Source organism: Cryptomeria japonica, unplaced genomic scaffold, assembly GCF_030272615.1.
Source record: "Cryptomeria japonica unplaced genomic scaffold, Sugi_1.0 HiC_scaffold_69, whole genome shotgun sequence".
In the NCBI taxonomy this organism is placed as follows: domain Eukaryota; kingdom Viridiplantae; phylum Streptophyta; class Pinopsida; order Cupressales; family Cupressaceae; genus Cryptomeria; species Cryptomeria japonica.
In genome coordinates, this window is record NW_026728891.1 from 135,001 (window position 1) to 157,500 (window position 22,500).

General features: G+C 60.8%; 2 non-coding genes across 2 annotated transcripts; both read right to left on the bottom strand.

The window, feature by feature from the left end:
• Window positions 1-2,336: 2,336 nt before the first annotated feature.
• LOC131863828 (5S ribosomal RNA) lies at window positions 2,337-2,455 on the bottom strand. Its single transcript, XR_009362722.1, has one exon. It is a non-coding gene; the product is annotated as a 5S ribosomal RNA (ribosomal RNA).
• Window positions 2,456-10,259: 7,804 nt separating this feature from the next.
• Window positions 10,260-10,378, bottom strand: LOC131863829 (5S ribosomal RNA). The gene has a single exon (XR_009362723.1). It is a non-coding gene; the product is annotated as a 5S ribosomal RNA (ribosomal RNA).
• Between the last annotated feature and the right edge of the window lie 12,122 nt (window positions 10,379-22,500).

Here is a 22,500-nt window from a genome sequence, read left to right on the forward strand (position 1 = left end):
CGAAGTTGGAAGTTGGGTTAATTGCCCGGGCGCGCACCTTCGCCAGGGTGGGCACCTTGGTGCGCACACCTTGGCTGGGCTGCGCACCAGGGCGGGCTCAAGATGGCACCAGCATTCCCTTTTTCTCACTATCTTTCAAAACGGAAATTTTAAAATCTCGTTTTTTTTTTGCCTTTTATGGAAATTAGTGAAGGCATCGCATCAAAGGTGCGCACCTCGCTGCCCACCTTGGTGTGCTCCGAGGTGCCCACCACGGTGCGCAACGCCGGTGCGAACCCGGGAGCGCCCCGATGTGTGCTCCAAGGTGCGGCGTGCACGAAGTCGGACCCCGGTTTGCCCCGGGTGCGCACCTCGCGTGCACCTTGGTGCGCACACCTTGGCTGGGTTGCGCGGCCTGGTGGGCACCATGGTGCGCACCAAGGAGCGCTCCGAAGTGTGCTCCAAGGTGCGGCGTGCACGAAGTCGGAGCCCGGTTTGCCCCGGGTACGCACCTCGCGTGCACCTTCGCCGGGGTGGGCACCTCGGCTGGGTTGCGCGCCCTGGTGCGCACCAAGGAGCGCTCCGAAGTGTGCTCCAAGGTGCGGCGTGCACGAAGTCGGAGCCCGGTTTGCCCCGGGTGCGCACCTTCGCCGCGGTGCGCACCATGGCGTGCACGAAGTCGGAGCCCGGTTTGCCCCGGGTGCGCACCTCGCGTGCACCTTCGGCGGGGTTGCGCGCCCTGGTGGGCACCATGGTGCGCACCAAGGAGCGCTCCGAAGTGTGCTCCAAGGTGCGGCGTGCACGAAGTCGGAGCCCGGTTTGCCCCGGGTGCGCACCTCGCGTGCACCTTCGGCGGGGTTGCGCGCCCTGGTGGGCACCATGGTGCGCACCAAGGAGCGCTCCGAAGTGTGCTCCAAGGTGCGGCGTGCACGAAGTCGGAGCCCGGTTTGCCCCGGGTGCGCACCTCGCGTGCACCTTCGCCGCGGTGGGCACCATGGCGTGCACGAAGTCGGAGCCCGGTTTGCCCCGGGTGCGCACCTCGCGTGCACCTTCGCCGGGGTGGGCACCTCGGCTGGGTTGCGCGCCCTGGTGCGCACCAAGGAGCGCTCCGAAGTGTGCTCCAAGGTGCGGCGTGCACGAAGTCGGAGCCCGGTTTGCCCCGGGTGCGCACCTCGCGTGCACCTTCGCCAGGGTGGGCACCTCGGTGTGCTCCGAGGTGCGAACCCGAGAGCGCTCCGAGGTGCCCACGAAGTCGAAAGTCGGGTTAATTGCATTGTTTTCCCCGGGTGCGCTCCGAGGTGCGCAACATCGGCGCGCACCAAGGAGGGCTCCGAAGTGTGCTCCAAGGTGCGCACGATGGCGTGCACCTCTGGTGCGCACGATTCGGAGCTCGGTTTGACCGGGGTGCGCACACCTTGGCTGGGTTGCGCACCTTTTGTGCGCTCCAAGGTGCGCACGAAGTCGGAGCTCGGTTTGCCCCGGGTGCGCACCTTCGCCAGGGTGCGCACCTTGATGCGCACGCCTTGGCTGGGCTGCGCACCTTGGTGGGCGCCATGGTGCGCACCTTTCGTGCGCTCCAAGGTGCGCACGAAGTCGGAGCTCGGTTTGCCCCGGGTGCGCACCTTGGTGGGCGCCATGGTGCACTCCGAGGTGCCCAAGATTGGTGCGCACCAAGGAGCGCTCCGAAGTGCGCTCCAAGGTGCGCGCGAAGTCGAAAGTTGGGTTAATTGTCCGGTTTGCCTCGGGTGCGCACCTTGCGTGCACCTTCGCCAGGGTGGGCGCCTTGGTGCGCACACCTTGGCTGGGCTGCGCACACCTTGGCACCCGCGTTTCCTTCATTTTAAATTTTTTTTTTTTACAATCTCTCAAGTGGGAAATTCTATAATCTCAACTTTTTTTGCCTTTTCAGGAAACTTTTGAATGGAGCGCATCATTGGTGCGCTCCGAAGTGTGCTCCAAAGCTCTCTCCAGCTGCGTGCACCTGCCCCGGCCGCGCACCCGGCCCCGCCCAGCTTCGCTCACCTGTCCCGGGCGTCTGGTGCGGAACCTTAGAGTAAGAAACATCACCGTGCACCTTGGCCAACGTGCGCGACTCGACCGAGCGCGCACTGGCCGAGGTGCACACCGATTTCACCTGGGTGCGCGCGCAGCACCTCGGGCGCACCGGGGTGCGCGCACAACGCCCGGGTTGCACCGTGGCCTGTGTGCTCGGGGCGCCTCGGGTGCGCGCTCGGTGTCGCCCCCGCGCGCGCGGTAGTGCGGGCAGCGCACCCCGGCCCGGCCCGGCCCCGACGAGAACGCAAACGGGCAAAAGGTTTATTCAAATAGCATTGCGACGCCCGGCGAAAAACTAAAAAAGGGTGCAACACCGGGACTTCCCGGGAGGTCACCCATCCCAGTACTACTCCGGCCCAAGCGCGCTTAACTGCGGAGTTCTGATGGGATCCGGTGCACTAACGCTGGTATGATCGCACCCGTTATGAGCTTGTCGCAGTGTGTACTTAGCAAACCGCGACCCACGTGCGAATCCACCCCGGCCACCCACCCCCGTCGAGGTGCACACCCTCCCTCGCGAAGTGCGCCCCGTTCGCCAAGTGTGAGCCCTGCCCGGGTGCGCGCACCTTGCTAGGGCGTCGGGTGTGCACCCGGCCCGGCCTACGTGCGTGCACCTGGAGGGGGCGTCGTGTGCGTGCAGTGTCCCGTCTGCAACGCGGTGCCCACACACCACCTCGGGCGCAACGACCTGCGCTCACATGTGGGCCGAGTGCACCTTGGTGCATGTTCGGGGCGCCTCGGGTGCACGCTCGATCTTGCCCCGGTGCACCAAGGCGCTCGGTTTGCCCCGGGTGCGCACTTGGTGCAAGGTGGGCACCCAAAATAGGGATCAAGCACCAAAACACAAGTTTCGGGATGCAAAATGGGACCCAAGGACCACAAATGCGTTCCAAGACCCATGATGGGTCCACGAGAACAAAAATGTGTTCCGAGACTTAATAAACAAATATTGGGTTTTAGGAGAAGAAACATGCTCTGATGCCCAAAACGAGAATCGACCCCGAAAAGGCCACAGGCCAAAAGTGGGATGCGAGACAAAAAAAAATGGGACCCGAGGACCAAAATTGGGTTCCCAGGTCGAAGACAGGGCAACCGGACAAGAAACGACCTCTAAGGCTCGAAATGAGTCCCGGCGACTAAAACTTGACAAGAAGCACCCATCAGGCACCCAACTCGACACCCATGGGATGCCGACCCACCCGGGCTTCCACCTAGCACACCTTGGCACCCACCCACCCTCGCACCCAACCTCACACCCAACTTAGCACCTTTGAACCCACATTGGCACTCACCCTGACCCTGGCACCTTGGAACCCACATTGGCACTCACCTTGACCCTGGCACCCACCTTTGCACTCACCTTGGGACCCACCCTGGCTCCCACCTCGGCACCCACCCAGACACCCACCTTGGTTCCTTGGCACCCACCTTGGATCCTTGGCACCCACCCCGACACCCACCTTGGCACGCAACTTGGCTACTTGCCACCCATCTTGGCTCCTTGACGCCCACCCCGACAACCACCCCGTGACCTACCCTGGCTAGGGTTGGTGCACACCCACCCTGGTGCCCACCTTGGCACCCACCCTATGACCCACCTTGGCACGCACCTTAGTACCCACCCCGTTACCCACCCTAGGACCCACCCCGTGACCCACCTTGGCCAGGGTGGGTGCCTTGGTGCGCACAACTTGCCTGGGCTGCACACCAGGGCGGGCTCAAGATGGCACCCGCGTTCCGTTTTTTTCACTATCTTTCAAAACGGAAATTTTAAAATCTCATTTTTTTCTTTTTTTTGCCTTTTCTGGAAATTAGTGAAGGCAGCGCATCAAAGGTGCGCAATGCTGGTGCGAACCCGGGAGCGCTCCGATGTGTGCTCCAAGGTGCGGCGTGCACGAAGTCCGAGCCCGGTTTGCCCCGGGTGCGCACCTCGCGTGCACCTTCGCCGGGGTGAGCACCTTGGCTGGGTTGCGCGCCCTGGTGCGTACCAAGGAGCGCTCTGAAGTGTGCTCCAAGGTGCGGCGTGCACGAAGTCGGAGCCCGGTTTGCCCCGGGTGTGCACCTCGGGTGCGCACCTCGCGTGCACCTTCGCTGCGGTGGGCACCTTGGCTGGGTTGCGCGCCTTGGTGGGCACCATGCAGTGCACGAAGTCGGAGCCCGGTTTGCCCCGGGCGCGCACCTCCGCCAGGGTGGGCACCTTGGTGCGCACAACTTGCCTGGGCTGCGCACCAGGAAGGGCTCAAGATGGCACCCGCGTTCCGTTTTTTTCACTATCTTTCAGAACGGAAATTTTAAAATATCGTTTTTTTTTGCCTTTTCTGGAAATTAGTGAAGGCAGCGCATCAAAGGTGCGCAACGCTGGTGCGAACCTGGGAGCGCTCCGATGTGTGCTCCAAGGTGCGGCGTGCACAAAGTCGGAGCCCGGTTTGCCCCGGGTGCGCCCTGGTGGGCACCATGGTGCGCACCAAGGAGCGCTCCGAAGTGTGCTCCAAGGTGCGGCCTGCACGAAGTCGGAGCCCGGTTTGCCCCGGGTGTGCACCTCGGGTGGGCACCTTGGTGCGCATGCCTTGCCTGGGCTGCGCACCAGGGCGGGCTCAAGATGGCACCCGCGTTCCTTTTTTTTCACTATCTTTCAAAACGGAAATTTTAAAATCTCATTTTTTTTTGCCTTTTTCTGGAAATTAGTGAAGGCAGCGCATCAAAGGTGCGCACCTCGCTGCCCACCACGGTGCGCAACGCCGGTGGGCACCCGGGAGTGCTTCGAAGTGTGCTCCAAGGTGTTGCGTGCACGTTGTCGGAGCCCGGTTTGCCCCGGGTGCGCACCTCGCGTGCACCTTCGTCGGGGTGGGCACCTTGGCTTGGTTTGCCCCGGCTGCGCTCCGAAGCGGGGTTATTGGAGCGCCGCCTCTTTTTTTGTCGGAGCGTTTGGTGGGGTTTCTCGCATTGGCTCTTCCGAGGCCCGGTTGCCACCCTGGCGCGCACGAAGTCGGAAGTAGGGTTAATTGCCCGGGTGCGCACCTTTGCCAGGGTGGCACCTTACCTGGGCTGCGCACCAGGGCGGGCTCAAGATGGCACGCGCGTTCCGTTTTTTTCACTATCTTTCAAAACGGAAATTTTAAAATCTCCTTTTTTTTTTGCCTTTTCTGGAAATTAGTGAAGGCAGCGCATCAAAGGTGCGCACCTCGCTGCCCACCTTGGTGTGCTCTGAGGTGCGCACCCGGGAGCGCTACGAAGTGTGCTCCAAGGTGCGGCGTGCACGTTGTCGGAGCCCGGTTTGCCCCGGGTGCGCACCTCGCCTGCACCTTGGCCGGGGTGGGCACCTTGGCTGGGTTTGCCCAGGGTGCGCTCCGAAGCGGGGTTACTGGAGCGCCCCCTCTTTTTTTGTCAGAGAGTTTGGTGGGGTTTCTCGCATTGGCTCTTCCCAGGCCCGGTTGTTGGGTGCGCTCCCACCCTGGCGCGCGCGAAGTTGGAAGTTGGGTTAATTGCCCGGGCGCGCACCTTCGCCAGGGTGGGCACCTTGGTGCGCAAACCTTGGCTGGGCTGCGCACCAGGGCGGGCTCAAGATGGCACCAGCATTCCCTTTTTCTCACTATCTTTCAAAACGGAAATTTTAAAATCTCGTTTTTTTTTTGCCTTTTATGGAAATTAGTGAAGGCATCGCATCAAAGGTGCGCACCTCGCTGCCCACCTTGGTGTGCTCCGAGGTGCCCACCACGGTGCGCAACGCCGGTGCGAACCCGGGAGCGCCCCGATGTGTGCTCCAAGGTGCGGCGTGCACGAAGTCGGACCCCGGTTTGCCCCGGGTGCGCACCTCGCGTGCACCTTGGTGCGCACACCTTGGCTGGGTTGCGCGGCCTGGTGGGCACCATGGTGCGCACCAAGGAGCGCTCCGAAGTGTGCTCCAAGGTGCGGCGTGCACGAAGTCGGAGCCCGGTTTGCCCCGGGTGCGCACCTTCGCCGCGGTGGGCACCATGGCGTGCACGAAGTCGGAGCCCGGTTTGCCCCGGGTGCGCACCTCGCGTGCACCTTCGCCGGGGTGGGCACCTCGGCTGGGTTGCGCGCCCTGGTGCGCACCAAGGAGCGCTCTGAAGTGTGCTCCAAGGTGCGGCGTGCACGAAGTCGGAGCCCGGTTTGCCCCGGGTGTGCACCTCGCGTGCACCTTCGCTGCGGTGGGCACCTTGGCTGGGTTGCGCGCCTTGGTGGGCACCATGCAGTGCACGAAGTCGGAGCCCGGTTTGCCCCGGGCGCGCACCTCCGCCAGGGTGGGCACCTTGGTGCGCACAACTTGCCTGGGCTGCGCACCAGGAAGGGCTCAAGATGGCACCCGCGTTCCGTTTTTTTCACTATCTTTCAGAACGGAAATTTTAAAATATCGTTTTTTTTTGCCTTTTCTGGAAATTAGTGAAGGCAGCGCATCAAAGGTGCGCAACGCTGGTGCGAACCTGGGAGCGCTCCGATGTGTGCTCCAAGGTGCGGCGTGCACGAAGTCGGACCCCGGTTTGCCCCGGGTGCGCACCTCGCGTGCACCTTGGTGCGCACACCTTGGCTGGGTTGCGCGCCCTGGTGGGCACCATGGTGCGCACCAAGGAGCGCTCCGAAGTGTGCTCCAAGGTGCGGCGTGCACGAAGTCGGAGCCCGGTTTGCCCCGGGTGCGCACCTCGCGTGCACCTTCGCCGCGGTGGGCACCATGGCGTGCACGAAGTCGGAGCCCGGTTTGCCCCGGGTGCGCACCTCGCGTGCACCTTCGCCGGGGTGGGCACCTTGGTGTGCAGACCTTGGCTGGGTTGCGCGCCCTGGTGGGCACCATGGTGCGCACCAAGGAGCGCTCCGAAGTGTGCTCCAAGGTGCGGCCTGCACGAAGTCGGAGCCCGGTTTGCCCCGGGTGTGCACCTCGGGTGGGCACCTTGGTGCGCATGCCTTGCCTGGGCTGCGCACCAGGGCGGGCTCAAGATGGCACCCGCGTTCCTTTTTTTTCACTATCTTTCAAAACGGAAATTTTAAAATCTCATTTTTTTTTGCCTTTTTCTGGAAATTAGTGAAGGCAGCGCATCAAAGGTGCGCACCTCGCTGCCCACCACGGTGCGCAACGCCGGTGGGCACCCGGGAGTGCTTCGAAGTGTGCTCCAAGGTGCTGCGTGCACGTTGTCGGAGCCCGGTTTGCCCCGGGTGCGCACCTCGCGTGCACCTTCGTCGGGGTGGGCACCTTGGCTGGGTTTGCCCCGGCTGCGCTCCGAAGCGGGGTTATTGGAGCGCCGCCTCTTTTTTTGTCGGAGCGTTTGGTGGGGTTTCTCGCATTGGCTCTTCCGAGGCCCGGTTGCCACCCTGGCGCGCACGAAGTCGGAAGTAGGGTTAATTGCCCGGGTGCGCACCTTTGCCAGGGTGGGCACCTTACCTGGGCTGCGCACCAGGGCGGGCTCAAGATGGCACGCGCGTTCCGTTTTTTTCACTATCTTTCAAAACGGAAATTTTAAAATCTCCTTTTTTTTTTGCCTTTTCTGGAAATTAGTGAAGGCAGCGCATCAAAGGTGCGCACCTCGCTGCCCACCTTGGTGTGCTCTGAGGTGCGCACCCGGGAGCGCTACGAAGTGTGCTCCAAGGTGCGGCGTGCACGTTGTCGGAGCCCGGTTTGCCCCGGGTGCGCACCTCGCCTGCACCTTGGCCGGGGTGGGCACCTTGGCTGGGTTTGCCCAGGGTGCGCTCCGAAGCGGGGTTACTGGAGCGCCCCCTCTTTTTTTGTCAGAGCGTTTGGTGGGGTTTCTCGCATTGGCTCTTCCCAGGCCCGGTTGTTGGGTGCGCTCCCACCCTGGCGCGCGCGAAGTTGGAAGTTGGGTTAATTGCCCGGGCGCGCACCTTCGCCAGGGTGGGCACCTTGGTGCGCACACCTTGGCTGGGCTGCGCACCAGGGCGGGCTCAAGATGGCACCAGCATTCCCTTTTTCTCACTATCTTTCAAAACGGAAATTTTAAAATCTCGTTTTTTTTTTGCCTTTTATGGAAATTAGTGAAGGCATCGCATCAAAGGTGCGCACCTCGCTGCCCACCTTGGTGTGCTCCGAGGTGCCCACCACGGTGCGCAACGCCGGTGCGAACCCGGGAGCGCCCCGATGTGTGCTCCAAGGTGCGGCGTGCACGAAGTCGGACCCCGGTTTGCCCCGGGTGCGCACCTCGCGTGCACCTTGGTGCGCACACCTTGGCTGGGTTGCGCGGCCTGGTGGGCACCATGGTGCGCACCAAGGAGCGCTCCGAAGTGTGCTCCAAGGTGCGGCGTGCACGAAGTCGGAGCCCGGTTTGCCCCGGGTACGCACCTCGCGTGCACCTTCGCCGGGGTGGGCACCTCGGCTGGGTTGCGCGCCCTGGTGCGCACCAAGGAGCGCTCCGAAGTGTGCTCCAAGGTGCGGCGTGCACGAAGTCGGAGCCCGGTTTGCCCCGGGTGCGCACCTTCGCCGCGGTGCGCACCATGGCGTGCACGAAGTCGGAGCCCGGTTTGCCCCGGGTGCGCACCTCGCGTGCACCTTCGGCGGGGTTGCGCGCCCTGGTGGGCACCATGGTGCGCACCAAGGAGCGCTCCGAAGTGTGCTCCAAGGTGCGGCGTGCACGAAGTCGGAGCCCGGTTTGCCCCGGGTGCGCACCTCGCGTGCACCTTCGGCGGGGTTGCGCGCCCTGGTGGGCACCATGGTGCGCACCAAGGAGCGCTCCGAAGTGTGCTCCAAGGTGCGGCGTGCACGAAGTCGGAGCCCGGTTTGCCCCGGGTGCGCACCTCGCGTGCACCTTCGCCGCGGTGGGCACCATGGCGTGCACGAAGTCGGAGCCCGGTTTGCCCCGGGTGCGCACCTCGCGTGCACCTTCGCCGGGGTGGGCACCTCGGCTGGGTTGCGCGCCCTGGTGCGCACCAAGGAGCGCTCCGAAGTGTGCTCCAAGGTGCGGCGTGCACGAAGTCGGAGCCCGGTTTGCCCCGGGTGCGCACCTCGCGTGCACCTTCGCCAGGGTGGGCACCTCGGTGCGCACACCTTCTCAATGTTTTCTTGCCTTTTCTGGAAATTGGTGAAGGCAGCGCATCAAAGGTGCGCACCTCGGTGTGCTCCGAGGTGCGAACCCGAGAGCGCTCCGAGGTGCCCACGAAGTCGAAAGTCGGGTTAATTGCATTGTTTTCCCCGGGTGCGCTCCGAGGTGCGCAACATCGGCGCGCACCAAGGAGGGCTCCGAAGTGTGCTCCAAGGTGCGCACGATGGCGTGCACCTCTGGTGCGCACGATTCGGAGCTCGGTTTGACCGGGGTGCGCACACCTTGGCTGGGTTGCGCACCTTTTGTGCGCTCCAAGGTGCGCACGAAGTCGGAGCTCGGTTTGCCCCGGGTGCGCACCTTCGCCAGGGTGCGCACCTTGATGCGCACGCCTTGGCTGGGCTGCGCACCTTGGTGGGCGCCATGGTGCGCACCTTTCGTGCGCTCCAAGGTGCGCACGAAGTCGGAGCTCGGTTTGCCCCGGGTGCGCACCTTGGTGGGCGCCATGGTGCACTCCGAGGTGCCCAAGATTGGTGCGCACCAAGGAGCGCTCCGAAGTGCGCTCCAAGGTGCGCGCGAAGTCGAAAGTTGGGTTAATTGTCCGGTTTGCCTCGGGTGCGCACCTTGCGTGCACCTTCGCCAGGGTGGGCGCCTTGGTGCGCACACCTTGGCTGGGCTGCGCACACCTTGGCACCCGCGTTTCCTTCATTTTAAATTTTTTTTTTTTACAATCTCTCAAGTGGGAAATTCTATAATCTCAACTTTTTTTGCCTTTTCAGGAAACTTTTGAATGGAGCGCATCATTGGTGCGCTCCGAAGTGTGCTCCAAAGCTCTCTCCAGCTGCGTGCACCTGCCCCGGCCGCGCACCCGGCCCCGCCCAGCTTCGCTCACCTGTCCCGGGCGTCTGGTGCGGAACCTTAGAGTAAGAAACATCACCGTGCACCTTGGCCAACGTGCGCGACTCGACCGAGCGCGCACTGGCCGAGGTGCACACCGATTTCACCTGGGTGCGCGCGCAGCACCTCGGGCGCACCGGGGTGCGCGCACAACGCCCGGGTTGCACCGTGGCCTGTGTGCTCGGGGCGCCTCGGGTGCGCGCTCGGTGTCGCCCCCGCGCGCGCGGTAGTGCGGGCAGCGCACCCCGGCCCGGCCCGGCCCCGACGAGAACGCAAACGGGCAAAAGGTTTATTCAAATAGCATTGCGACGCCCGGCGAAAAACTAAAAAAGGGTGCAACACCGGGACTTCCCGGGAGGTCACCCATCCCAGTACTACTCCGGCCCAAGCGCGCTTAACTGCGGAGTTCTGATGGGATCCGGTGCACTAACGCTGGTATGATCGCACCCGTTATGAGCTTGTCGCAGTGTGTACTTAGCAAACCGCGACCCACGTGCGAATCCACCCCGGCCACCCACCCCCGTCGAGGTGCACACCCTCCCTCGCGAAGTGCGCCCCGTTCGCCAAGTGTGAGCCCTGCCCGGGTGCGCGCACCTTGCTAGGGCGTCGGGTGTGCACCCGGCCCGGCCTACGTGCGTGCACCTGGAGGGGGCGTCGTGTGCGTGCAGTGTCCCGTCTGCAACGCGGTGCCCACACACCACCTCGGGCGCAACGACCTGCGCTCACATGTGGGCCGAGTGCACCTTGGTGCATGTTCGGGGCGCCTCGGGTGCACGCTCGATCTTGCCCCGGTGCACCAAGGCGCTCGGTTTGCCCCGGGTGCGCACTTGGTGCAAGGTGGGCACCCAAAATAGGGATCAAGCACCAAAACACAAGTTTCGGGATGCAAAATGGGACCCAAGGACCACAAATGCGTTCCAAGACCCATGATGGGTCCACGAGAACAAAAATGTGTTCCGAGACTTAATAAACAAATATTGGGTTTTAGGAGAAGAAACATGCTCTGATGCCCAAAACGAGAATCGACCCCGAAAAGGCCACAGGCCAAAAGTGGGATGCGAGACAAAAAAAAATGGGACCCGAGGACCAAAATTGGGTTCCCAGGTCGAAGACAGGGCAACCGGACAAGAAACGACCTCTAAGGCTCGAAATGAGTCCCGACGACTAAAACTTGACAAGAAGCACCCATCAGGCACCCAACTCGACACCCATGGGATGCCGACCCACCCGGGCTTCCACCTAGCACACCTTGGCACCCACCCACCCTCGCACCCAACCTCGCACCCAACTTAGCACCTTTGAACCCACATTGGCACTCACCCTGACCCTGGCACCTTGGAACCCACATTGGCACTCACCTTGACCCTGGCACCCACCTTTGCACTCACCTTGGGACCCACCCTGGCTCCCACCTCGGCACCCACCCAGACACCCACCTTGGTTCCTTGGCACCCACCTTGGATCCTTGGCACCCACCCCGACACCCACCTTGGCACGCAACTTGGCTACTTGCCACCCACCTTGGCTCCTTGACGCCCACCCCGACAACCACCCCGTGACCTACCCTGGCTAGGGTTGGTGCACACCCACCCTGGTGCCCACCTTGGCACCCACCCTATGACCCACCTTGGCACGCACCTTAGTACCCACCCCGTTACCCACCCTAGGACCCACCCCGTGACCCACCTTGGCCAGGGTGGGTGCACCCACCCTGGTGCCCACCTTGGCACCCACCCATCCTAGCACCCAGCCTGTGACCGGGCTTGGAACCCAACCTTGCACCCGCACCCGTCTTGGCCAGTGTGGGTGCGCACCCATCCTGGCACCCACGTTGTGACACACCCTTTAACCCACGCACCCTAGCACCCACGTTGGCACCCACCTTGGAACCCAACCTAGCAACTTGGCACCCACCCCGTGACCCACCTTGGCATCCACCATAGCAGTCGCCGACTTGGCACCCACCTCGGCACCCACCTTGACACTTGTGGACCCACCTTGCCACTCACCCTAGCATCGACCCATCCTAGCACCCACCCTGGCACCTTTGCACCCTAGCACTCACCCATCCTAGCACCTAACCTGTGACCCACCTTGACACTCACCCTCGCACCCACCTTGGAACCCAACCTAGCACCCACCCACCCTGACACCAACCCTAGCACCTACCCACCCTTGCACCCACCCTGTGACCCATCTTGGCACCCACCCATCCTACCACTCAACCTATCACCCACCTTCTCACCCACCTTGGCATCCACCTTAGCACCCACCCACACTGGCACCTTGGCACCCACCTCGGGCAAGGTGGGTGCACACCCACCCTGGCACCCAATTTAGAACCCACCGAGCATGTTACCCACCTTGGCACCCACATTGCAGCCCACCCTAGTACCCACCCTATGACCCACATTGGCATCCACACCCTAGCACCCAGGCACCTCGACACCCGCCTTGACACCCACCCTAGCACTGAACCTGTGACCCACCTTGGAACTCACCCTAGAACCCACCCACCCTGTGAACCACCTTGGCATCCACCTTAGCACCCACCCACCTTGGCACCCACTCTAGCACTCACCCATCCTAACACCCAACTTGTTACCCACCTTGGCACCCGCCCTCGCGTCCACCTTGAAACCCACCCTAGCACCCACCCACGCAGGAGCCCACCTTGGCACCCAACCTAACACCCACGCATCCTGGCACCCAACTTGTGACCCACCTTGGAACCCACCCTAGTACCCACCTTTGAACCCACTATATCACCAACCCACCTTGGCACCCACCCTATGACCCTCTTTGGAATCCACCCTAGCACGCACCCACCCTGGCACCCACCATGGAGCGCACCCTAGCACCCACCCACCTCGGCACGCACCTCAACACCCACCTTGGTGTGCGCACTGCGCCAACCTCTCAAAGACCCTATGTGGTGCGCTCCAAAGTGTACACCTTTGGTGCGCTCCAAGGTGCGCACCTTTGGTGCACACCGAGGTGCACACCAAAGTGTGCACCGAGGTGAGCACCAAAGTGCACTCCAGGGTGCACACCAAGGCGTGCACCTTTGGTGCGGTCAATGCAAACGAATTCGGAAGTTGGGGTCGATGTCCTAATCGCTGCTGCAGACTACACGTATGAGAATCGGACAAATAGCTTTATATAGGGGAGGTGTTGCGTTTGATGGGTCGACTCCCCTGGTTGTGTGCACTGCACCAACTTCAAAGACCCTGTCTTGTTTAAGAAGTCAAAAGTTGGGGTGGATGTCCTAATCATTGCTGCAGTCTACGCATGTATGAGAATCAGACAAATAGCTTATATAGGGGAGGTGTTGCATTCGGTGGGTTGACTCCCCTGGTTGTGCGCACTGCGCCAACCTCAAAGACCCCGCATAGCAGAAGAAGTCGGAAGTCGGATTTTGGTGAGCACCAAGGCGTGCACCTTTGGTGCGGTCAACGCAGACGAATTCAGAAGTTGGGGTGGATGTCCTAATCGTTGTTGCAGGCTACACATGTATGAGAATCAGACAAATAGCTTATATAGGGGAGGTGTTGGGTTTGATGGGTCAACTCCCTTGGTTGTGCGCATTACGCCAACCTCAAAGACCTTGTTTTCGTTAAGAAGTCAAAAGTTGGGGTCAATGTCCTAATGGCTCCTGCAGGCTACACATGTATGAGAATCGGACAAATAGCTTATATAGGGGAGGTGTTGGGTTTGATGGGTCGACTCCCCTGGTTGTGCGCATTACGTCAACCTCAAAGACCTTGTTTTCGTTAAGAAGTCAAAAGTTGGGGTCGATGTCCTAATTGCTCCTGTAGACTACACATGTATGAGAATCAGACAAATAGCTTATATAGGGGAGGTGTTGGGTTTGATGGGTTGACTCCCCTAGTTGTTCGCATTACACCAACCTCAAAGACCTTGTTTTCGTTTAGAAGCCGAAAGTTGGGGTCGATGTCCTAATTGCTCCTGCAGGCTACGCATGTATGAGAATCAGACAAATAGCTTATATAGGGGAGGTGTTGGGTTTGATGGGTCGACTCCCCTGGTTGTGCGCATTGCGCCAACCTCAAAGACCCTGCATTGCGGATGAAGTCGAAAGTCAGAGTTTGGTGTGCTACAAGGTGTGGTCGAAGGTGCTCACCTAGGTGTGCACCTTTGGAGCACAGGAAAAGTGCCCTCCAAAAGTGCGCACCTTTGGAGTGCACAAAAGTGCCCTCCAAAAGTGCGCACCTTTGGAGCGCAGAAAAGTGCCCTCCAAAAAGTGCCCTCCAAAAGTGCGCACCTTTGGAGCGCAGAAAAGTGCCCTCCAAAAAGTGCCCTCCAAAAGTGCGCACCTTTGGAGCGCAGAAAAGTGCCCTCCAAAAAGTGCCCTCCAAAAGTGCGCACCTTTGGAGCGCAGAAAAGTGCCCTCCAAAAAGTGCCCTCCAAAAGTGCGCACCTTTGGAGCGCAGAAAAGTGCCCTCCAAAAAGTGCCCTCCAAAAGTGCGCACCTTTGGAGCGCAGAAAAGTGCCCTCCAAAAAGTGCCCTCCAAAAGTGCGCACCTTTGGAGCGCAGAAAAGTGCCCTCCAAAAAGTGCCCTCCAAAAGTGCGCACCTTTGGAGCGCAGAAAAGTGCCCTCCAAAAAGTGCCCTCCAAAAGTGCGCACCTTTGGAGCGCAGAAAAGTGCCCTCCAAAAAGTGCCCTCCAAAAGTGCGCACCTTTGGAGCGCAGAAAAGTGCCCTCCAAAAAGTGCCCTCCAAAAGTGCGCACCTTTGGAGCGCAGAAAAGTGCCCTCCAAAAAGTGCCCTCCAAAAGTGCGCACCTTTGGAGCGCAGAAAAGTGCCCTCCAAAAGTGCGCACCTTTGGAGCGCACAAAAGTGCCCTCCAAAAGTGCGCACTTTTGGTGCGCACCAAGGCGCTGGTTCGGTCGTTGCAGGCGAGTTCGGAAGTTGGGGTCGATGTCCTGAGCGGAGGTGCAAACTACACAGGTGTCGGAATCGGACAAATAGCTTATATAGGGGAGGTGTATGCTTCGATGGGTCGACTCCCCAGGTTGAGCGCACCGCGCCAACCTCAAAGACCCTACGGTATGGATGAAGTCGGAAGTTGGGTCCGATGACCGATTCGATTAGTAGGTATGCTCATGAGGTCGGAATTTGGGTCCGATGACCTGCCATGTGCAGGAAGGCGAATGTTGACACTGTGCGTTGCAAGGTGCACACCAAGGCGCTGGTGCGGTCTTTTTAGTCGAGTTCGGAAGTTGGGGTCGATGTCCTGATCGGAGGTGCAAGCTACACAGGTGTGGGAATCGGACAAATAGCTTATATAGGGGAGGTGTATGCTTCGTTGGGTCGACTCCCCGGGTTGAGCGCACCGCGCCAACCTCAAAGACCCTACGGTATGGATGAAGTCGGAAGTTGGGTCCGATGACCGATTCGATATGTAGGCATACTCGCGAGGTCGGAATTTGGGTCCGATGACCTGCCACGTGCAGGAAGGCGAATGTTGGCACTGTGCGTTGCAAGGTGCGCACCAAGGCGCTGGTTCGGTCGTTGGAGGCGAGTTCGGAAGTTGGGGTCGATGTCTTGATCGGAGGTGCAAACTACACAGGTGTGGGAATCGGACAAATAGCTTATATAGGGGAGGTGTATGCTTCGTTGGGTCGACTCCCCGGGTTGAGCGCACCGCGCCAACCTCAAAGACCCTACGGTATGGATGAAGTCGGAAGTTGGGTCCGATGACCGATTCGATATGTAGGCATACTCGCGAGGTCGGAATTTGGGTCCGATGACCTGCCATGTGCAGGAAGGCGAATGTTGGGACTGTGCGTCGCAAGGTGCGCACCAAGGCGCTGGTGCCGTCGTTGCAGTCGAGTTCGGAAGTTGGGGTCGATGTCCTGGTCAGAGGTGCAAACTACACAGGTGTGGGAATCGGACAAATAGCTTATATAGGGGAGGTGTATGCTTCGATGGGTCGACTCCCTGGGTTGAGCGCACCGCGCCAACCTCAAAGACCCTACAGTATGGATGAAGTCGGAAGTTGGGTCCGATGACCGATTCGATACGTAGGCATATTGGCGAGGTCTGAATTTGTGTCCGATGACCTGCCATGCGCAGGAAGGCGGAATTTGGGTCCGATGACCGAGTTGATGGCGTGCCATGCGCAGAAAGGCGGAATTTGGGTCCGATGACCGAGTTGATGTTGATGGCCCGCCATGCACAGGAAGGCGGAATTTGGGTCCGATGACCGATTTGAAGGCGTGCCATACGCAAAAAGGCGGAGTTTGGGTCCGATGACCGAGTTGATATTGATGGCCCGCCATGCGCAGGAAGGCGGAATTTGGGTCCGATGACCTGACATACGCATGGAGTCCGACTCGGGGGCCGATGTTCGATTCGATGACTTGCATTGTGGGTAAAGTCGGAAGTTGTGGTCTTTGACCCGATTCGATGACCAGACTTCGGCTGCTTGAGAATCGGACAAATAACTTATATAGGGGAGGTAGTGTTCTCGAGCATCCTCCCCCCGTGCCCGTTTATGTCGATTGATGCTGGTGCTCGACTGGTTGGAGCGCTCGGATGCAAAAATCTTGCACCAGGATTTATCGATTGTGATGGACACGGCAAGTCTCCTGATTGCTATGCAGGAGCTCATCGTGAATCTCTATGCGGCCTTGGTATGGACTCGACCTGCGGAATGGTTCGGCAATGGTAGTCGCTCCAACACGTCCTTGCAATGGCCACAGAGGTGATTCGACTAGAGCTCCAGTCTAGCTTTTGGGTTGCTTGGCGGACTGGTATAGCCGCGATCGAGTTCCGGCCATGAACGTTTTAGATAGCTCTTGGGCTTTCTGGGACGGAAGTCGGAAGTTTGGGCTGTTGTCCGATTTGATGACCATTCTTCGGATGTGTGAGAATCGGACAAATAACTTATATAGGGGACTGTGTTGTCTCACGCAGCCCCCTCCGTGCCCCTCTATCTCGACCGATGTTGGTGCTTGAAAGGGTTGGGATCGCTCGGATTTATAAACGTGCACCACCATTTGTCGAGTGTGAGGGACGCGGCAGGTCTCCTAAATGCTATGCGGGCGCTCTCTGAGAATCTCTATCCGGCCTCGACACAGACTAGTCTTGCTGAATGGTTTGGCACTGGTAGTCGATCCAACACGTCGTTGTTGTGGCCGCCTAGGCGATTCGATTCGAGCCCCCGTCTAGCTTTTGGGTTGCTTGGCGGATTTTGCCCTATCCGCAAGTGAGCTCGGTCCCTAAACGTTCGAGAAACCCGATTGCTATGCGCCGACTCTCTTTCTTGCGAGCCTCCATCTAGCTTTTGGGTCTCTACGGAACGGAAGTCGGAATCTGGGACCGTTGTTTGATTCGACGAGGCAGACTACGGTTGTGCGAGAATCGGACAAATAACTTATATAGGGGAGGTGTTGACTGGAGCATTCTCCCCCGTGCCCCTCTAACTCGACCAATGCTGGCGCTCGAACGGTGGTAGCGCTCGGATTTTCATTGAGCGCCAGCATTGGTCGATTTAGAGGGGCATGCGAGATTCCCGAATGCTATGCGAGGGCTCTAACGGAAATGTCTATTGGTTTCGGTATGGATGCAATTGCGAGTGGTTCGGCAAAGGTAGTCGTTCCGATGCGTCCATGTCGTGGCCAAATCGATAATTCGATTTGAGCCCTCGTATAGCATTTGGGTCTCTCGATGTGATTCCGCATTCCAGTCCCTTTGGGCACTGCTTGAGCCGCATCCCAGGGGGTTCCCTTCCCAATAATCTGCCTCGCAACCCGATTGCTATGCGGTGAGGCTCCTCGGCCGCCTCGGAACTATCTGTGTATCAGACGCATCGCGGGATAAGGGGTTGGCAACGGTAGTCGCCCCAAGCGCGTCCGATGCTTGGACCATTCCGAGGCGGCCCTGAAGCCTCTTCCGTCTAGCCGTTGGGTCCTTCTCGCCGCATCCCTCGCCTCGCACCCCGATTGCTATGCGGTGAGGCTCCTCGGCCGCCTCGGAACTATCTGTGTATCGGACGCGTCGCGGGATAAGGGGTTGTCACTGGTAGTCGCCCCAAGCGCGTCCGATGCTTGGACCATTCCGAGGCGGCCCTGAAGCCTCTTCCGTCTAGCCGTTGGGTCCTTCTCGCCGCATCCCTCGCCTCGCACCCCGATTGCTATGCGGTGAGGCTCCTCGGCCGCCTCGGAACTATCTGTGTATCGGACGCGTCGCGGGATAAGGGGTTGTCATTGGTAGTCGCCCCAAGCGCGTCCGATGCTTGGACCATTCCGAGGCGGCCCTGAAGCCTCTTCCGTCTAGCCGTTGGGTCCTTCTCGCCGCATCCCTCGCCTCGCACCCCGATTGCTATGCGGTGAGGCTCCTCGGCCGCCTCGGAACTATCTGTGTATCGGACGCGTCGCGGGATAAGGGGTTGTCACTGGTAGTCGCCCCAAGCGCGTCCGATGCTTGGACCATTCCGAGGCGGCCCTGAAGCCTCTTCCGTCTAGCCGTTGGGTCCTTCTCGCCGCATCCCTCGCCTCGCACCCCGATTGCTATGCGGTGAGGCTCCTCGGCCGCCTCGGAACTATCTGTGTATCGGACGCGTCGCGGGATAAGGGGTTGTCACTGGTAGTCGCCCCAAGCGCGTTCGATGCTTGGACCATTCCGAGGCGGCCCTGAAGCCTCTTCCGTCTAGCCGTTGGGTCCTTCTCGCCGCATCCCTCGCCTCGCACCCCGATTGCTATGCGGTGAGGCTCCTCGGCCGCCTTGGAACTATCTGTGTATCGGACGCGTCGCGGGATAAGGGGTTGTCACTGGTAGTCGCCCCAAGCGCGTCCGATGCTTGGACCATTCCGAGGCGGACCCGAAGCCTCTTCCGTCTAGCCGTTGGGTCCTTCTCGCCGCATCCTTCGCCTCGCACCCCGATTGCTATGCGGTGAGGCTCCTCGGCCGCCTCGGAACTATCTGTGTATCGGACGCGTCGCGGGATAAGGGGTTGTCACTGGTAGTCGCCCCAAGCGCGTCCGATGCTTGGACCATTCCGAGGCGGACCCGAAGCCTCTTCCGTCTAGCCGTTGGGTCCTTCTCGCCGCATCCCTCGCCTCGCACCCCGATTGCTATGCGGTGAGGCTCCTCGGCCGCCTTGGAACTATCTGTGTATCGGACGCGTCGCGGGATAAGGGGTTGTCACTGGTAGTCGCCCCAAGCGCGTCCGATGCTTGGACCATTCCGAGGCGGACCCGAAGCCTCTTCCGTCTAGCCGTTGGGTCCTTCTCGCCGCATCCCTCGCCTCGCACCCCGATTGCTATGCGGTGAGGCTCCTCGGCCGCCTTGGAACTATCTGTGTATCGGACGCGTCGCGGGATAAGGGGTTGTCACTGGTAGTCGCCCCAAGCGCGTCCGATGCTTGGACCATTCCGAGGCGGACCCGAAGCCTCTTCCGTCTAGCCGTTGGGTCCTTCTCGCCGCATCCCTCGCCTCGCACCCCGATTGCTATGCGGTGAGGCTCCTCGGCCGCCTTGGAACTATCTGTGTATCGGACGCGTCGCGGGATAAGGGGTTGTCACTGGTAGTCGCCCCAAGCGCGTCCGATGCTTGGACCATTCCGAGGCGGCCCCGAAGCCTCTTCCGTGTAGCCGTTGGGTCGTTCTCGCCGCATCCCTCGCCTCGCACCCCGATTGCTATGCGGTGAGGCTCCTCGGCCGCCTTGGAACTATCTGTGTATCGGACGCGTCGTGGGATAAGGGGTTGTCACTGGTAGTCGCCCCAAGCGCGTCCGATGCTTGGACCATTCCGAGGCGGCCCCGAAGCCTCTTCCGTGTAGCCGTTGGGTCCTTCTCGCCGCATCCCTCGCCTCGCACCCCGATTGCTATGCGGTGAGGCTCCTCGGCCGCCTTGGAACTATCTGTGTATCGGACGCGTCGCGGGATAAGGGGTTGTCACTGGTAGTCACCCCAAGCGCGTCCGATGCTTGGACCATTCCGAGGCGGACCTGAAGCCTCTTCCCTCTAGCCGTTGGGGCTTTCTCGCCGCATCCCTCGCCTCGCACCCTGATTGCTATGCTGTGAGGCTCCTCGGCCGCCTTGGAACTATCTGTGTATCGGACGCATCGCGGGATAAGGGGTTGGCAGTGGTAGTCGCCCCAAGCGCATCCGATGCTTGGACCATTCCGAGGCGGCCCTGCAGCCTCTTCCGTCTAGCCGTTGGGGCCATCTCGCCGCATCCCCCACCTCGCACCACGATTGCTATGCGGTGAGGCTCCTTGGCCGCCTCGGAACTATCTGTGTATCGGACGCATCGCGGGATAAGGGGTTGTCACTGGTAGTCGCCCCAAGCGCGTCCGATGCTTGGACTATTCCGAGGCGGCCCTGCAGCCTCTTCCGTCTAGCCGTTGGGGCCATCTCGCTGCATCCCCCACCTCCTCGGCCGCCTCGGAACTATCTGTGTATCGGACGCATCGCGGGATAAGGGGTTGGCAGTGGTAGTCACCCCAAGCGCGTCCGATGCTTGGACTATTCCGAGGCAGCCCTGCAGCCTCTTCCGTCTAGCCTTTGGGGCCATCTCGCCGCATCCCTCGCCTCGCACCCCGATTGCTATGCGGTGAGGCTCCTCGGCCGCCTGGGAACTATCTTCGTATCGGACGCATCGCGGGATAAGGGGTTGTCACTGGTAGTCGCCCCAAGCGCGTCCGATGCTTGGACTATTCCGAGGCGGCCCTGTGGCCTCTTCCGTCTAGCCGTTGGGGCCATCTCGCCGCATCCCCCACCTCGCACCCCGATTGCTATGCGGTGAGGCTCTTCGGCCGCCTTGGAACTATCTTCGTATCGGACGCATCGCGGGATAAGGGGTTGTCACTGGTAGTGGCCCCAAGCGCGTCCGATGCTTGGACTATTCCGAGGCGGCCCTGCAGCCTCTTCCGTCTAGCCGTTGGGGCCATCTCGCCGCATCCCCCACCTCGCACCCCGATTGCTATGCGGTGAGGCTCCTCGGCCGCCTTGGAACTATCTTCGTATCGGACGCATCGCGGGATAAGGGGTTGTCACTGGTAGTCGCCCCAAGCGCGTCCGATGCTTGGACTATTCCGACGCGGCCCTGTGGCCTCTTCCGTCTAGCCGTTGGGGCCATCTCGCCGCATCCCCCACCTCGCACCCCGATTGCTATGCGGTGAGGCTCCTCGGCCGCCTTGGAACCATCTTCGTATCGGACGCATCGCGGGATAGGGGGCTGTCACTGGTAGTCGCCCCAAGCGTGTCCGATGCTTGGACCATTCCTAGGCGGCCCTGAAGCCTCTTCCGTCTAGCCGTTGGGGCCTTCCCGCCCCATCCCTCGCCTCGCACCCCCGATTGCTATGCGGTGAGGCTCCTCGGCCGCCTTGGAACCATCTGTGTATCGGACGCATCGCGGGATAAGGGGTTGGCACTGGCAGTCGCCCCAAGCGCGTCCGATGCTTGGACCATTCCGAGGTGGCCCTGAAGCCTCTTCCGTCTAGCCGTTGGGGCCTTCCCGCCCCATCCCTCGCCTCGCACCCCGATTGATATGCGGTGAGGCTCCTCGGCCGCCTTGGAACTATCTGTGTATCGGACGCATCGCGGGATAAGGGGTTGGCACTGGTAGTCGTCCCAATCGCATCCGATGCTTGGACCATTCCGAGGCGGCCCTGCAGCCTCTTCCGTTTAGCCGTCGGGGCCTTCCCGCCGCATCCCTCGCCTCGCATCCCGATTCCTATGCGGTGAGTCTTCTCGGCCGCCGCGGAACTATACCTGTTATTGCTACTGCATCCTTCGGCTGGTAACCTCCTCTGCCGCCTTGGAACGTTCTCTTTGTCGGACGCGTCGCGGGATAAGGGGTTGGCACTGGTAGTCGCCCCAAGCGCGCCCGATGCATAGACCGCTCCGAGTCGACCTTGCTTTCAGCCTCTCACATGCATAGACCTCTCTGAGTCGACCCTGCAGCCTCTCACGTTTAGCCTTTGGAATCTCGCCTCACAACATGATTGCTATCCTTGATGCATCCCTTGCCTCGAGCCCTGATTGCTTTCTTGGCTGCATCCCTCCTCTCCTCACAGCCCGGTTGTCATCACTGCTTCATCCGTCGCTTCATGCATTCTGGCTGCTGGGCCCTTCCCACCGCACACCTCGATTGCTATCTCTTCTGCATCACACACCCCGATTGCTATCTCTGCTACATCCCTCGGCTCTCACTTCTGCATCCTTCGCCTCACACCTCGATTGCTATCAATGCTGCATCCGTAACCTCACACCCCGATTGCTATGCGGGGAGGCTCCTTGGCCGCCTTGGAAATTTCTGTGTGTCGGACGCACCGCGGGATAAGGGGTTGGCACTGGTAGTCGCCCCAAGTGCGCCCGATTCTTAGACCGCTTCGAGGTGACCTCGTAGCCTCTTTCGTCCAGGCTTCCTGCCTTCAACGCCCTTTTTACACCTCGATTGCTATGCGCGGGCTCGTTGGCGTCTATCACCTCTCTGCGAAGAGTGGCACGATGATTGTTGGGGTAAATCGTAGCAGTCCGATCTCTGGCCTTGGGCCATTGTGAGGGCTGATCGATTTCCTGTGCGCATCTCGTGTTCG